Consider the following 15,937-nt stretch of genomic DNA (forward strand, 5'->3'; position numbering starts at 1 on the left):
TTATGGCTGTAGTGTTACATCTGATCTTGTCCTAAGAAGGGATGTTTATGCCCCCGGTGGCTTTGGCCCTTACTATTTGGTAGTTCTTATTAGGAGATGTATTCTTACCGGTTTCCTGACTACCCCCAACCAGTATTATTTTTAGTCTCAGAAGTATGACCCCACTAGGGTCATTAACGCGAGCTCAGCTTTAGATGTTGTTAGAAGATATCTTATTTGCATCATTACTTTTAGATATGGTAAAGATGAATGGTGGCTGACATCAAAGAGGCAATCAATTCCGATTAAGGTGGTATGCTTAAAATGTACCTCATTTGTGCAAATTAATTTGGCTCGGTTAGCTAAGCCCTCGATCTCCACAACCATTTTGAGCTGGCGAGTTAAATAAAGGATGACTTGCTTATTTTAGACACATCAAACTCTTCCCATTTTTTGCTCTGCTCCTTACAATGGAAACACCAATTTTGTTGGAGGCAACTTGCCATCAAATGGCATTCTTAGGCAAAATCTCTGATAAGCACCTGCAATCGGTTCTCTCCTCGAGTCACCCTTTGATTCTACACTGTGTTAAAAGGATTTTGGGGGAGGAATTCCTTAATACACACCATAGATACAGAGCTAATGCAAACATCCTAGCTTTCTTCCTAGCCATGCTACTCTATATAAGGACTAGCAAGCAAAGGGTGAAGCTTCTCACCCAAATGGTGTTTGAGCATGCAGTTTTGGATAATGTTGATGGTAATCTCATATTGCCCTTTCCGCAAAACTATTATATGAGTTTGGGTAATAGTGCAAAGGTACGGAAAATGGTGATCATAAGCTCTCTTGACTTCAATGCCTTGGAAGCGTCCTAGCCCATTATTACCAGAAATATTGAGTTCTTTTACAAGATTGCCAGTATACAACCTGGCTTCATAGCTACCCAAAGAAGAACCTATATCCAGGAAGAAGGGCTTTTGGGAAGAGAAGACCTTGGTATTATGGCCAATAGTGACATAGTTGAAGGAAACTCTTGGGGGCTTGGCAATGGAGAAGAATGGATTCTAGATGATTGTCACCCCTAGGAGAAAGCAGAATCATTGGTTCATGTAGCTTGTGGGAATGATTGCCTGCTAATTTTGGATGCAACTGCTTCCCCTGCTCTCGGTACCGAGGACCCAGACTCAAATTCAGAAGAATCCTCACTTCCTTGTTCAAATTTCATACATTGTCTAAGCCTTTGGTCCAACCAACATTTCTCTCCTCTGGTTTCTTTCTCCTTGCCTTCTAGCATTTCAACTAGTGTGGCTGGCTTTTTTGTATTTTTTGATTGGAGTAATGGTAGGGGGTTTTCTTATTGGTTCTTTACCCCTACGGCTCTTTTCTGAACCAGCTATGTATTTTTCAAAGTTTTGATTAATACAAGGGTGCTGCCCCTCTGCAATTATTAATCTATTAAAAAAAATGTATGACATAGATATAAAACCTATAAGTCTAGTGGAGGGAATATCAATTTAGAAGATGAAATTATTCCAAAAGGATAAAAAATACATGAAAAATATGGAAGCAACTAGTCATTATTTTTTAGTCATTCATGTTGATATATCTCGGAGTTGCATCTAATATGTTTTCTCATTTGGAAATAATCTAATAAGTAGGTTTAACTCCTTTGAATGTTTACTTCATTTTTTTATAAAACTTAACTTGCCATTCATACGTGAAAATTAAAGAAAAAATTTATACATTACTTAGCCTATTGTATTAAGCTTTCGTATTGAACCGTTCTTATGAATTTTAAATACTTTCAAATTTTAATAGTGACATAGAGACATAGAATGAATACTATCTTCTTATCCACCAATATTTTATTTTCAAAGTCCTTTCTAATTTTTAGTTTTAAGTTTCATTTCATTCAATCCATGTAGAAATGGACATATTATTATCCTTTATTATTGTTGTCATTGAGTTGTCATTGATTCCAGCCAATATTGTAAGCTACTGGTAGAGGTATGTCAACCAAGCATGAAGAAGATTGAATCGACATAAAGAAGATTAACATGAAGGCTTGTCAACTGGTATGGTGGAAGACAAGTAGGTATTGAGACTATCAGTGACTTCAGCGGTATGAGGTGAGATGCATGTGTGTGTTAGCATTTTGAGTGATAACCAGTAGAGTGTAAACTAGTTTAAAGGTTGGCTTCCTATTTATGATGAAGAGGAAAAATATTAAAATGATTACAAACTACCGAAGGTGAAGATGTTCTACCAATTTAGTGTGCACCACCGGTTAGTAGGAGGAGTAGGTCTCACCGAAAAGGGCTTGTACCGATATGAGTTTTTTTGATGTTCAAGTAAAGAATGACCTTGTGTCAGTGAGCTAAGTGTATGACCAATGTAATGCCATGTGGACCTGAGGTGGCAAGCATGCAGAGGTCGGTGACGTTTCCATCGACATGGTTGTTGAAATAGCTAGTTGATATTAATGAAATGGCCACAAATCACGGGATGATAACAGATTGATGTTGCTTGAGGAAGAAAGAGTGATAGAGAAAGATTAGGGAGTTGTTGGTGCCTGAATTGAAGCAAAGAAATCAAACTACAAGAGGACCTTGAGAAGGAAACAACTGGGTCATAAATAAGTGGAGAGATTTCAAGGCCAAAAATCATGGCCATGATTGCTATCTTTAGCAAATATGTATTGGATAATAGAAAACAAGTATAGATGCATTCCTCTAGTGTAGGTGATCGATCCAAGGTAGATTGGATCGAATCCGATGCAGATTTGGTCGGGTGAAGGAAACCCTAACCTCCCTTAGTTTGAATTAATTCTTGGTGGGAAAATTGAAGTTTAAATATAATGAATTGAGACTACAATTGTTGTTGCTGAAGAGGGAATGAGAGGTTGAAATTGTTGTCTAAGAGCCAAAGAGATATACACTTGAAGTGTTTATGAGTGAAGACTATACCGATAAGGAGAAGGAGGGTAAATTGTTGTAAGGAACAAACTGATAGAGTTGGCATAGGATGCATAGGTGAAAATCTGAAGGAAGTAACATCTGATAAAGACTGATCAGTGTGAGTTGAATTGAAAATATATTGGGAGAGGAGACTTAGCAAAGTGAGAATTAGCAGTTAAAAAAAGTTGTAGAGTGTGTGGAGGAAACACAGACCGGTAAGGTTGAAACCGATTGAGAAGAATATTTTAAGGTTGCAAAACTTATTTTGCAACAAGTATCTCATTTGTGTAGCTATGTTTTATATTGTTTTCATTGAGTTGGTTCTTAGTGCAAGGGTTGTAGCTCCTATAGGTTGTAGCCTATAAATTATGCAGGTCTTGGTGCTCCTTTGAGTTGGTGTTGCTTGGGTTGGAGCCCTAAAAATTGTAATTAGATCTTTTACATTGTGATGCTAGATTGGAGCAGAAGATCTCCAACAACTATTCTCACCGATGTTTTTCCCACATTAGGTTTTCCTCGTATATCTAGTGTTGTGTGATGCTTTATTTTTCATGTGTTATATTAATGTTTTAGCAAATCCTTTCACACACTTAGTTTTCACTAGTTGAGCTATTGGTTATTACTTAGTTTGTTTTATATGCTACTGGTATATCCCTATTGAAGAAAAAGTGTTTAAATCATTGATTCACCCCCCTTTCAGTGATCTATTGTGTCCAACAATCAGTATAAGAGCATAGGTACCCTATTTTTGTAAAAGCATTCTCTATCTTGGGTAGATACTATCATGTGTTCATAATGGCAAGAAATGAATCCGCCTCCTCAAAAGCCCCTGTGTTTGATGGTGTCAACTATACATTTTGGAGTAGAAGAATGGAAACCTATTTGTCCTCTCTAGGTTGTGATGGATGGATGTCAGTTGTGAATGGGTATATAGTCCCTAATAATCCACATACTAATCCAAATACTAAGAAAGAATATGAGAGCAGTGCTAAAGCTAAAAATTCCATTCTTAGTGAGTTATATGATAATGATTTTTTTAAAGTCATGCACTGCTCCTCTGCCAAAGAAACTTGGGATAAGTTGTAGAAGATATTTGAAGGGGATGCTAAATTCAAGGAATCCAAGTTACAAAAATTGAGAGCACAACTTGAGGGTTTCAAGATGAGAGATGAAGAGAAGATTGTTGACTATCTCCAAAGGATTGGTGAAACAACAAACACCATAAGAGGGCTTGGAGAAGAAATAAAAAATGAGGTGGTAGTGAAGAAAGTACTTACATCTCTTACATCTAAGTATGATACAAAGTTCTCAGCAAAAAAAGAAGCAAAAGATCTGAAAGTCTTTACAATGGATGAGTTGTATGGTTCCCTAACTCCTTATGAGATGAGGACTGTCGGTACTGAGGCTGTAAAGAAAGAAGTTACATTCAAAAAATCAAGAAAAGGAAAAGAAGAATCTTCTCATGATGTAACTAGTGAAGACTCTGATGACATCATGGAAAAATTTGTTAGAAGAATCAAGATGGTTACGAAAATACAAAGCCGAGCTGCCTTTGAAATGTTTCAACCATGGAAAGATTGGACATTTTGCTGCTAAATGTCCCTATGGCGATAAGAATGAAGATGATAAATCAAGTAGTAGCAGATCATATGATAAGGATAGGAAGAAGAATTTCTATCAGAAGTAGAGTAGTCTTTACACAAATGAAAATGATACCATGAATGAGGAAAGTGCCTCAGATGACTGTCGCAGTGGAGATAAAGTCAAAGAAAACCTTTTCATGGCTCAAGAGATTCTGGTATCTGAAGAAGGAGAAGAGGAAGAGAAAGAAGGAGAAGTAGATCTTGAAGTAGAGCTCATTAGTGCCTTAGATGAGCTAAAGTTAATGAGAGATTTGAAGAAGGTAAAAAGGGTTGTAGCTAAAGAACAAGAGTTGTTGGAGCAATCTCTTGAAGAGTCCAAGAAAACTATTGCAGATCTTAAACTCCAACTAGAAGAAGCCAAAAGAATCTATGAAGCCACTAGCATCGGTCTGAGTGAAAAGGAGAAGGAGCATCAAAATATGGAAGAAGAAACAATGAAGCTCTAGAAGGAATTAGAGAAAATTCAGGAAGAGATAAAATTGAGAGGCAAATATGAAGGCACCCCTGAAGCCCTGGACAAGATGCTAAGTAAACAAAAGTAATCTAAAAATCCCGGTGGCTTAGGTTTTTATGAAGGACAAAGTTCAAACAACAAAGACATATCTGATAAGGAGATACAATTCACCTATTTAAATTATGGTGAAGAGAGGAAGACATTCAGGGTGAGCAAAGATACTGGTAAGAAGACATATGCAGATGCTGCTAGAAACTACCACACAAAGTGGTATATGCAATCAATTAACTGGAGACCATACTCAATGTACCGACATGCAGATCCAAGGATAAATGCAAGTGTTGATCATAAAGGATTCACATGAGTTAGCAACATGAAAGGAAGACCCCCAGTGAGGTAGTCATTTGCAGGCTCAAGACAACCTAACTGGTATGTTCCAAATTTTCATGGTTATTGTCACCGGTGTATTAAGTTCTGTCATAGAATGTTAGATTGTAGCAAAATGAATATGAACCCTAATTTTGAGAGTAGAAACTCATTTGATGGATTAAAAAATGCAAATGTCACATGTCATAATTGCAATGAGTTTTGCCACAAGAGTTATGAATGTAAGAGTAATATGCAAATGTCCTACAAAAATGCCTTGAGTACATCTTACAGTGCTAATGTGAAATGTTATAAGTGTCAAAATTTTGGTCACATAGAATGGTATTGTAAGTTGAGAATTGACAAGCAAAAGAAAATATTACCGGATTAGAAGTTAGAAAGAAAAATGGAACACAAAGTGATAGAAGAGGAAAAGAAAGAAGAGAAACTAGTTTGGGTAGAGAAGGAGAAAAACAAGATAGAGTCCACCTTGATTGTGCAGACTACTCTACATGGTGAAAGCATGAATATATGGGTATTTTATAGTGGTTGTTCAAATCACATGAGCAGAGATAAGAGAAATTTCATCAAGCTTGATGATTGGAATAGTGGTTCAGTTTGATTTGGTGACAACTCCTCCAAGATCAAAGGTCGGGGTACACTGAATATTGATGGCAAGCTCAAGGCTCATGATGTGTACTATGTGGAAGGACTGAAGCATAACCTACTGAGTGTAATTCAGATGTGTGACAAAGGGTAGAAGTTTTCATTTGACTCTACCGATTATCAGATAAGAAAGCAGAGTATTGGTCAGGTGGTTGCAGAAGGAAAGAGAATAGATGGTAATGTATACAATCTAAAGGAATGCTATGAGTCCCAATGCATGATGGGATAGGTTGATGAAATCTGGTTGTGGCATCAGAGATTAGGCCATGTGTATTTTGATAATCTAGCTAAGCTAAGCAAGAACCAGAATGTGAGAAACATACCTCAGATCATAAAACTGACAATCACATTTTGTGATGAATGTGTTAGAGGTAAGCAAGCAAATGTCAACTTTAAAATAAAAGAATATAACACCTCAAGACCTTTGAAGTTGATACATACAAACTTATGTGGGCCAACAAGGACAAGAGAATTGGCCGAAGAAAGGTATTTCATGTTGTTCATAGATGATTACTCAAGAATGACTTTATGTTATCTTGTCATTCATCCCTCATAACAAGAGTGAGTCACCTTGCAAAATTTTTAGTTGAGTCCTTGTCTTGTTTAAAATTTGTTGGTTCAATCCTAATTCTCTTGTAAGTCATTTCTAGATCCTTAGCATTAAGTTTCAATGGTCTGTTGAACCTCATGAACCCCTTGAATCATTTTGAACAAATTTCATAGTGTTCATTTAGGTTCTGTAGGTTCTAAGTGGTGTCTAAGAGATTTTTAGACTAATGCTCACCCAAGTTTTTTGCAGTGGTTCTACTTCACGGTCATGGGTGATGTTTCATATCCTCTTTCTCCAGGTTGTGAACCATTTGAACTTAGTTCAAATAGTTCAGGGATGTTCAACATGTTCAATGAAGTTCAAAGGTTCAACAAACAACCAAAATGGAGAAGCAAAGCGATTAGTGGACAAATTTGGTCAACCAACAAAAGTTTGGAAGAGGAATATTGATTCACCATTTACTCAGACAACAATTGATTATTTTTCCTAGAGGATTGTGAAAGAGTTAGCACAAAGAATGTCTTTAAATTTTAATGCAGCTTGTAAATACCAATTTTCTGAGATATCAAAATCAGTCTCTGTGCAGGGGGTATATCTCTCACTTCAATCATTAGATCAAGCTGGATTTTGGATATGTTTTATGAAACCTATTTTTATAAGTTCTCACCAAAGGAATTGTGGAAATTCAATCTGGTCTGCAAGATACACTTAACATAATACAAGTCTAGAACAAAGAACATTTTCTGATTTTTGTGACAGAAAAGCCGTCATGTCTCAGGGGGCATATCATTTCATTCCACCGTTGGACTTTTCTCATTTTTTTATATGTTTTGTACCAAAAAGTTGCGCATTTTTTTCACTGGAGCGATTAACCAAATTATGTCTCCTTCAAAAGATATGATTAACTAAGTGCGGATCTATCCAAAGTGACCAACAACAATCGAGTTTCTTGTTTTCAAATATTAACAAGGCACGACTTATATTTGTAACGATGGAGCCCAAAATTAATTCATAAAGATTACATATTTTAAGTTATAATGTTTTTAGATTAAAACATTATGATTAAAGATTATAATGAAGACAGTTATTTATATCCAGTTGTCAGCATATGATATGCCAGGATTCAGTTTTTGGAACTGAAAGTGTCTCACCAAGAGGAAAAGAAGGATAAATATGCAAAGAAAGAGATAGAGAGAGGGTTTGAATAGTTAGAGATAGACTTAGATTTTAGAAAATTTTGTTTTGTCTGAAAGAAGTGATCAGTTTTTCCAGAATCTGAAATTGGAAAGAACTTATGTGTGTATCTTATGTCTTTGTTGCATGGAATATACCAATAAAGATCATATGCATTTTGAGGTGGAAAATATTTAAGTTTGAATCCATGAATTAGTGTTTCTTTGCAAATACTAATCTAATCAAAATGTCTGTGAATATCTTTCTGATGGTGAATGTTGTTATTAATCTAGGGCTTCTTTCTGTTTTGTTTAAAAGGGTATATGTTTGAAGAGGTACTTTATTGTTCTTGTTTATTTTATGAAGTGTTGAGTCGGAGTTATTGAACTTTGTATCAATTATTTCTGATTCTCAAGGTGAAACATCTTGAAGATTGTAAACTATTAGCCTCTCATCTAAGAATGAAGTAGGCAGCCTTACATGCTTTTGGGTTAAAAGCATGTCAGTTTATTTAGTTAGATTATTCCCTGAATAACTAATGGAGGGAGCTGTACCTATCTAAAATTCAGAGGGAAGTGATGTATGTCACACTTACCCAACTGTTTAGTTGAAGTTTTATCTTTCAAAGAGGGTAATGGAGTTGTGAATTAATCTAATTAAAAGAAAGACAAAATCTGTTCACTAACACTTTGGTAACCTTCCTGCATGATAAATCATAAGCATTTGAGAGATTCAATATTTTCAAGAAGATGGTAGAAAATGAAAGTTGATACCGGGTAAAATTCTTAAGATCAAACGAGGGTAGACAATTTATTCCAATGAGTTTGTTGACTACTGTGAGAGACATGGAATTCAAAGACGGTATTCAGTTGCAAGGACACCTCAATGAAATGGGGTGGTAGAGAGGAAAAACAAGACAATGAAGGAGATGGCTAGGACTATGTTGAATGAAGCCAACATACCAGATATATACTGGAATGAAACACTTCATACTATAGTCTACACATTAAACTGGGTATAGTTAAGAGTAAACAGTAGAATGACTCCTTATGAGTTATGGAATGAAAGGAAACCATCACTCAAGCACTTCAGAGTGTTTGGAAGTAAGTGTTTCATCAAGAGAGATGCTGATGGATTAAGAAGTTTTGATTCTCGGAGTGATGAAGGAATATTATTGGGATACTAAACCAATAGTAAATCATACAAATGCTATAACAAGAGATTGAGAAAGGTGGTTGAGAGTGTAAATGTGAGAATATATGAAGACTCACATAGAGGAAAATCTGTACAAGTACCTTACATTGATGATTTAGATGTTGAATATGAAGAACAATCTAACAATGGACCGGTAGAAGATGCACCAAACAAAATCCCCAATTGGTATGTGCAGAAGAATCATCTGGAAGAACAGATCATAGGTGATAGGAATGAAGGTGTGCAAACCAGAAGGAGATTAGCCCAAGAAAGTGAGAAGGTAAATTTATGCCTCATGATAGAAGTAGAGCCCAAAATGTTTGATGATGCTAGCAAAAGCAAGAAGTGGGTAGATGCCATGGATGAAGAATTGAGACAAATTAAGAAAAATCAGACTTGAGAATGTTGGTATTATGGATATATTGCATTGGTTTTGTCATTGATGTCAACACTTATCAACACTTATCCTTTTGGAGATCTATGGTTATGTTGAACTGGCACATCGTGTTCACCAGCAAGTTTAGTGACTTATGCACAGTCACCGGTATATTGTTCACCGACAGGTTATATTGTTCACCGGAATTGATGAAGACTTGTTATCATCTAAAGATCACTTGACTATGTCAAAGACATGGTTTGGATACTTCATTTTGGAATTTTAGTTATTGGTCTAATCAGGTTGACATATTTGTTATTACCGACAAATTGGTCTAGGTTATGGACCGGTATGCATTATCTATTCCATATCAGCATGACACATTATGAAGATGATTTATTGATGAGATATTGTTGTAAATGTATTGAGACGACATGATGTATCACATCTTGGCTTACTTGTAATAGATCTTATTATATTATTTTTTGTAAGCCGACCTACACATTTGGTCTTAGGTTTTTGTATATATGTAAGATCTTAATTGTAAGATTGATATAAGAGACAAGATAAGGTATTATAAGGCTATGATATTTAGTATATGCAAATATAAGAAGAGCTACTCATGCAGACATCATTTGAAGATTCAACAAAGGTTTGAAGGAGACAATCAAAGCTTAACCAGTACTGAATCTAGCATTGGAGATGCTACTTTGAGTAGTACATTATCATTGGATTTAATCATCCAATTGTAGTTAGTGTGACTCTCATTTTGTGATTGAGCAGTTAGCTCTAGGTAGCTAGCCTATCTGCATGTGCAGACCCCATTTGTATACACATACTATCTGCAGTAGTATCATTTGATTATGGGTAAGGTTTCCCCTTACAGGGTTTCCACATACAAATCATTGTGTTATGTGTTGTGGACATTGTTTCTCTTTCTGTTTCATGCATTAAGTTTCACCGATAGTGTTATTAACTGTTAATCTATTTACCGTCATTAAGTTTGGTTTACTAGTATTAAGTATCAAGTTTTGTTAAAGTATATTTGGGTAGAAATTAATAGACAACTGATTCACCCCCCCTCTCAGTTGCTTCTAGGTCCTAATAGGGAACTTGTTCCTAGACCAGCAGACAAGAATGTCATAGGTACCGAATGGGTCTACCAGAACAAGATTAATGAAGAAGGTAAGATAGTCTGGTATAAAGAAAGGTTAGTTTGCAAAGGGTATGCTCAAGTGGAAGGTATTAACTTTGAAGATACCTTTGCACTGATTTCTAGGTTAGAGGAAACAAGATTGTTTTTATCCTTCTCAGTTTATAAGGAATATAAAGAATATCAGATGGATGTAAAAAATGCTATTCTCAATGGTAATCTTGAAGAAGAAGTGTACATGGAACAACCAGAAGGGTACTTGTTGCATGAAGATGAGAGTTTTGTATGCCGATTAAAGAAAGCCTTCTATGGTTTGAAGAAGGCTCCCAGAGCATGGTATTCCCGATTAGACAAATAGTTGAAGGAGCAAGTATTCCAGAAAGGGAATGCAGACAACAACTTGTATGCCAATGTAAATGAAGATCATATAATTTTAGTTGTTGTATATGTGGATGATATTATCTTTGGTGGAGATAAGGACATCATGTAAAAAGAATTTGCAGATCAGATGAAGACATAATTTGAGATGCCCATGCTAGGTGAGTTGTCCTATTTTCTTGGTTTGTAGATCTCACAACAGGAGAAAGGAAATTTTATCTCTAAAACAAAATATGCGAGAGACATGCTAAATAAATTTCAAATGAAGGACATCAAACCGATAAGTACTCCTATGGTTACTGGTTGTAAGTTGATCAGACTAGATGAATCACTAGAAGTTGGAAAAACACTATATAGGTCTATGTCTGGTAGTTTGTTATATTTAACAACATCTAGACCATATATTGTACAAGTTGTTTGCATGGTAGCAAGATTCCAAGCTTCTCCAAAACACTCTCACCTAAATGCAATCAGAAGAATCTTCAGGTATCTGCAAGGAACTATCAGCTATGGCCTGCAGTATCCAAACAAAGGTGACTTCTCTTTGTAGGCTTATACTGATGCAGATTGGGTAGGAAGTATTGATGACTAGAAAAGTACAAGTGGATGTGATTTCTACTTAGGAGACCAGTTAGTATCATGGCACAACAAGAAGCAAGATTCAATGTCATTATCTACTGCTGAGGTAGAGTATATAGTAATTGTTACATGTTTCTCACAGATGTTATGGATGAAGTAGAAATTGAAGGACATACAGGTGGAGATTTTGGATCCTATTCCAATCCAGTGTGATAACTCAAGTGCAATCAACATCTCCAAGAATCTAGTAATGCACGCAAGAATAAAACACATTGCAATCAAATATCATTTCTTGAGGGAGAAGGTAGCAGACAAGGAAGTTATAGTAGAATATGTTCCAACTCATGAGAGGATTGCTGAAATATTTACCAAGCCACTTCCTTTGGGCCCATTTGAGTACTTGAGACAAAAGATGGGAGTTGTCCCACCATCTGGCGGTACTTAAATGGATAAGAGGATGCATGATTCAAGGGGAGTCAACCATTGTTACTATCCTATGACTCTTGAATCATGGACATAGGGGGAGAGTGTGTAGTCAAGGGAAATATTATTGGTGTTAGACTACAGTTCCCTTTTCCATTGCTATCAAAGGGGGAGAGAAAATGGAAATGACAATGTTGACATCAATGCTAAAGAGGGAGATTGTTGGTATTGAGTTGTCATTGATGTCAACTGGTATTGCAGGCTACCAGTAGAGGTATGTCAACTTGGCATGAAGAAGATTGAACCGACATAAGGAATATTAACATGAAGGATTGTCAACTGGTATGATGGAAGACAAGTAGGTATTGTGGCTATCAGTGACTTCACCGGTATGAGGTGAGATGCATGTGTGTGTTAGCATGTTGAGTGATAACCAATAGAGAATAAAATAGTTTGAAGGTTGGTTGCCTATTTATGATGAAGAAGAAGAATGTTAAAATGATCACAAACCATCAGAGGTGAAGATGTGATACCGGTGTAGTATGCACCGCCAGTTAGTAGGAGGAGTAGGTCTCACTTGTAAGGGATTGTACCTATATGAGTTTGTTTAATGTTCAAGTGTAGACCGACCTTATGTTCGTGAGATGAGTGTATGACTGATGTAATGCCATGTGGACCTTAGGTGGCAAGCATGCATAGGTCGATGAAGTTTCCATCAACATGGTTGTTGAAACAACTAGTCGACATTAATGAAACAACCACAAATCACGAGATGATAATAAGATGATAACATATTGATGCAGCTTGAAAAAGAAAGAGCAATAGAGAAAGATTAGGGAGTTGTTGGCACCTAGATCAAAGCAAAGAAATAAGACTGCAAGAGGACCTCGAGAAGGAAACAACTAGGTAATAAATAAGTCAACATATTTCAAAGCTGAAAATAATGGTTGGGATTTCTATCTTTAGAAAATATGCATTGAATAATGGAAAATGCGTACAGATGCATTCCTCCAGTGTAAGTGATCAATCAAAGGAAGATTGGATCAGATCTAATGTAGATTTGGTGAGGTGAAGGAAACCCTAACCACCCTTCATTTGAATTGATTCTTGGCAGGAAAACTGAAGTTTAAATATGATGACTTGAGACTGTGATTGTTGCTTTTGAAGAGGGAATGAGAGGGTGAAATTGTTGTTTGAGAGTTGAAGAGATAAACACTTGAAGTGTTTATGAGTGAAGACTGTATTGGTAAGGAGAAGCAAGGTAAACCGGTGTAAGGAACAAATTGATAGAGTTGGCATAGGATGCAAAGGTGAAAATCTGAAGGAAGTAATATCTGATAAAGAGTGATTGGTGTGAGTTGAATTGAAAAGATATTGTGAGAGGAGACTTACAAAAGTGAGAATCAGTAGCAAAGAAAAGTTGTAGAGTGTGTGGAGGAAACACAGATCGGTAAGGTTGAAACTGGCTAAGCAAAATATTGTAAGGTTGCGAAACTTATTTTGCAGCAAGGATCTCATTTGTATAACTATGTTTTATATTGTTTTCACTCAGTTGGTCCTTAGTGAAGGGGTTTTAGGTCCTTTAGGTTGTATCCTATAAATTGTGCAAGGGTTGGTGCTCCTTTGAGTTGGTGTTCCTTGGGTTGGTGCCCTAAAAATTATAATCAGATCTCTTACATTGTGAGGCTAGATTGGAGCAAAATATCTCTAGCAACTATTCTAACCGGGTTTTTTCCCACATTGGGTTTTCCTCGTATATCTAGTGTTATGTGATGCATTCTTGTGCATGTGTTATGTTCATGTTTTAGTAAATCCTTTCACACACTTAGTTTGGGCTAGTTGAGCTACCAGTTATTGCTCAGTTTGTTTTATATGCTACTAGTATATCCCTATTGAATAAAAAATGTTTAAATCACTGATTCACACCCCTCTTAGTGATCCATTGTGTCCAACAATTATTTATATTTTATATGATTTTGATCGTACTATATAGATTATGAGGTTAGATGTGTTTATTTGATATCTATTATAAGTTCAACAAAACTCAAAGAGCTATAAGAATTTCTAGTAGCTAGAGATGTGTAGTAATAATGCTAAAGCATCCTCCTCCTTGATGAATTTTCACTCTTATTATTTGTTAAGTTTCACTAAATATTAAGTTCAGTGTGGAATATGATTGGAGATAAATGTTTGATACCTCATTTCCAAAATGCCCATATTGGTTAGAAAAATCAGAAATGCTTCATTTAGGACTTTGTATAAATTCAACTTTGAAGAGGTTATTTGACAACTTTTGAGAATTTTATGTTTTTTTAATGAAGTTATTTTTATCATCTATTCTCAGGGTATCATTTTATGGAATTTTCTATAATTTTTCAATTGATATTAACTCTATGTATTTGAAGTCTTTCTTACCAAGGTTTTCATTATTTCTTTTTTTTAGAATTTTATATTTTGATAAAACTATTGAATTTTGATAACAAGTCTTTTCTCGGATTAAGTTATTTTTTATTTTATGATTATTTATATCTCAATTTTATAATGGTATTCAAGAGTGCAAAATAATTGAAACTTGAAAGTTCGATTTGATGAAAATAATTAATAAATTTCATACTTTTAATGAATAAGATATTGAGTGCAATTTTACTTATAATATTTTTCTAGAGACTCTATAATTAAAAACACTTTAAAATCTCTTTGCAAATTATTTATTTGTTCACCCTCTAGTTTCTTAACTCCTTGTTTCATAATGCTTCCCTCCCAAATACATAGAGAGTGAATTCACTTTCTTTCTCAAATTGATTGGTATTTAAATTGTTTAGATCTCATGATTTTCTTGCTAATAATGACAAAATGTAAAATTAGGTTATAAAATTTAGTTTATACAAAAGGATTAATTAAAATCCATATGAATATTAATTTCATAGAAAAGTAGTTGAGCAATATTAATGTTTTTAGTGGGATTTTTTTAGTGTTTTCTTTTTTAATTTTTTGTTGTTTTTTTAAGAATTTATTTTATTTTTAAGGATTTGATCTTTCTATATGACTAAGGATATTGAAATTTTTAAAGGTTCTCATTCAAAATATCAATCTAAATCAAAATTTTGTAAGGAAAATAGTATCTCAAACTTACAATAATTAAAGATTTCTATTGATAAATGAGAAAGGGGTTGGAATGGGCCGGGGGAGAGGGAAGTGGGGATTGTGAGCGAAGGAGGGGGGAAGGAGGTGGTGGGATACCCCGCTTGCAAGGTTAGGGGGATTTTCCTCCAATGGGGTTTGGGGGAAACACCTTTGAAATTCACATTTTATTTATAATCCATTGTAAACCTTGACCATTTGTTATTAGGCCATATATTTAAAAATATATATATTGTGTTCTTTGATTTCCTTATATGGCATCCCTATTTTATGAGGGTATTTTATTATGGATATATATTGTGATGTATATTGAGAGTCTAATACCTATTGAGTTGCCCCTAGATTTTCATTAGATATACTTTTTTGAGAAGGTTGTTCTAAAAGTATATAGTAATCTATAATTATTTTCCAAATAATATATTGGATAACTTTTAAAGTGTGGGGTTTTTCTCTTGAAACAATTTTCCCCATGTAAATCACTATGTTGTGGAATGCATGTTGTTTATGTGTATTTCTATAATTGTTGTAAATATCTCAAAAGTTTTATACAACCCTCCTATCAAGGTTAGTGTAGGAAGTTGTTCCACTACCTTAACTTTATAAAAAGTAGTATCACAACCCAATCACATTTGTTTTTGGTTGTGTGTTGTTGGGATTTTTTGAACTAATATATATTTAAATGGAAGATTGTACACAAGATACTTTGTGATATTGTTGTAGACATTTTTAGAATGGAAAGTTTTTCACAGAACATATAGGTGGAGAAATATTTTGTTGGGGTGACTATTTTAACCAATGCCCATGAATAGTCCTCTACAAAGAAGATATGGAAGATACTTGGTTTGATGTCTCAAGCCAAATATTTAGTGAAAAATATTTTGTTGAGGAAGAAATTGTATTCCTTG

The sequence above is a fragment of the Cryptomeria japonica genome, chromosome 5 (assembly GCF_030272615.1).
Source record: "Cryptomeria japonica chromosome 5, Sugi_1.0, whole genome shotgun sequence".
Classification (NCBI taxonomy): domain Eukaryota; kingdom Viridiplantae; phylum Streptophyta; class Pinopsida; order Cupressales; family Cupressaceae; genus Cryptomeria; species Cryptomeria japonica.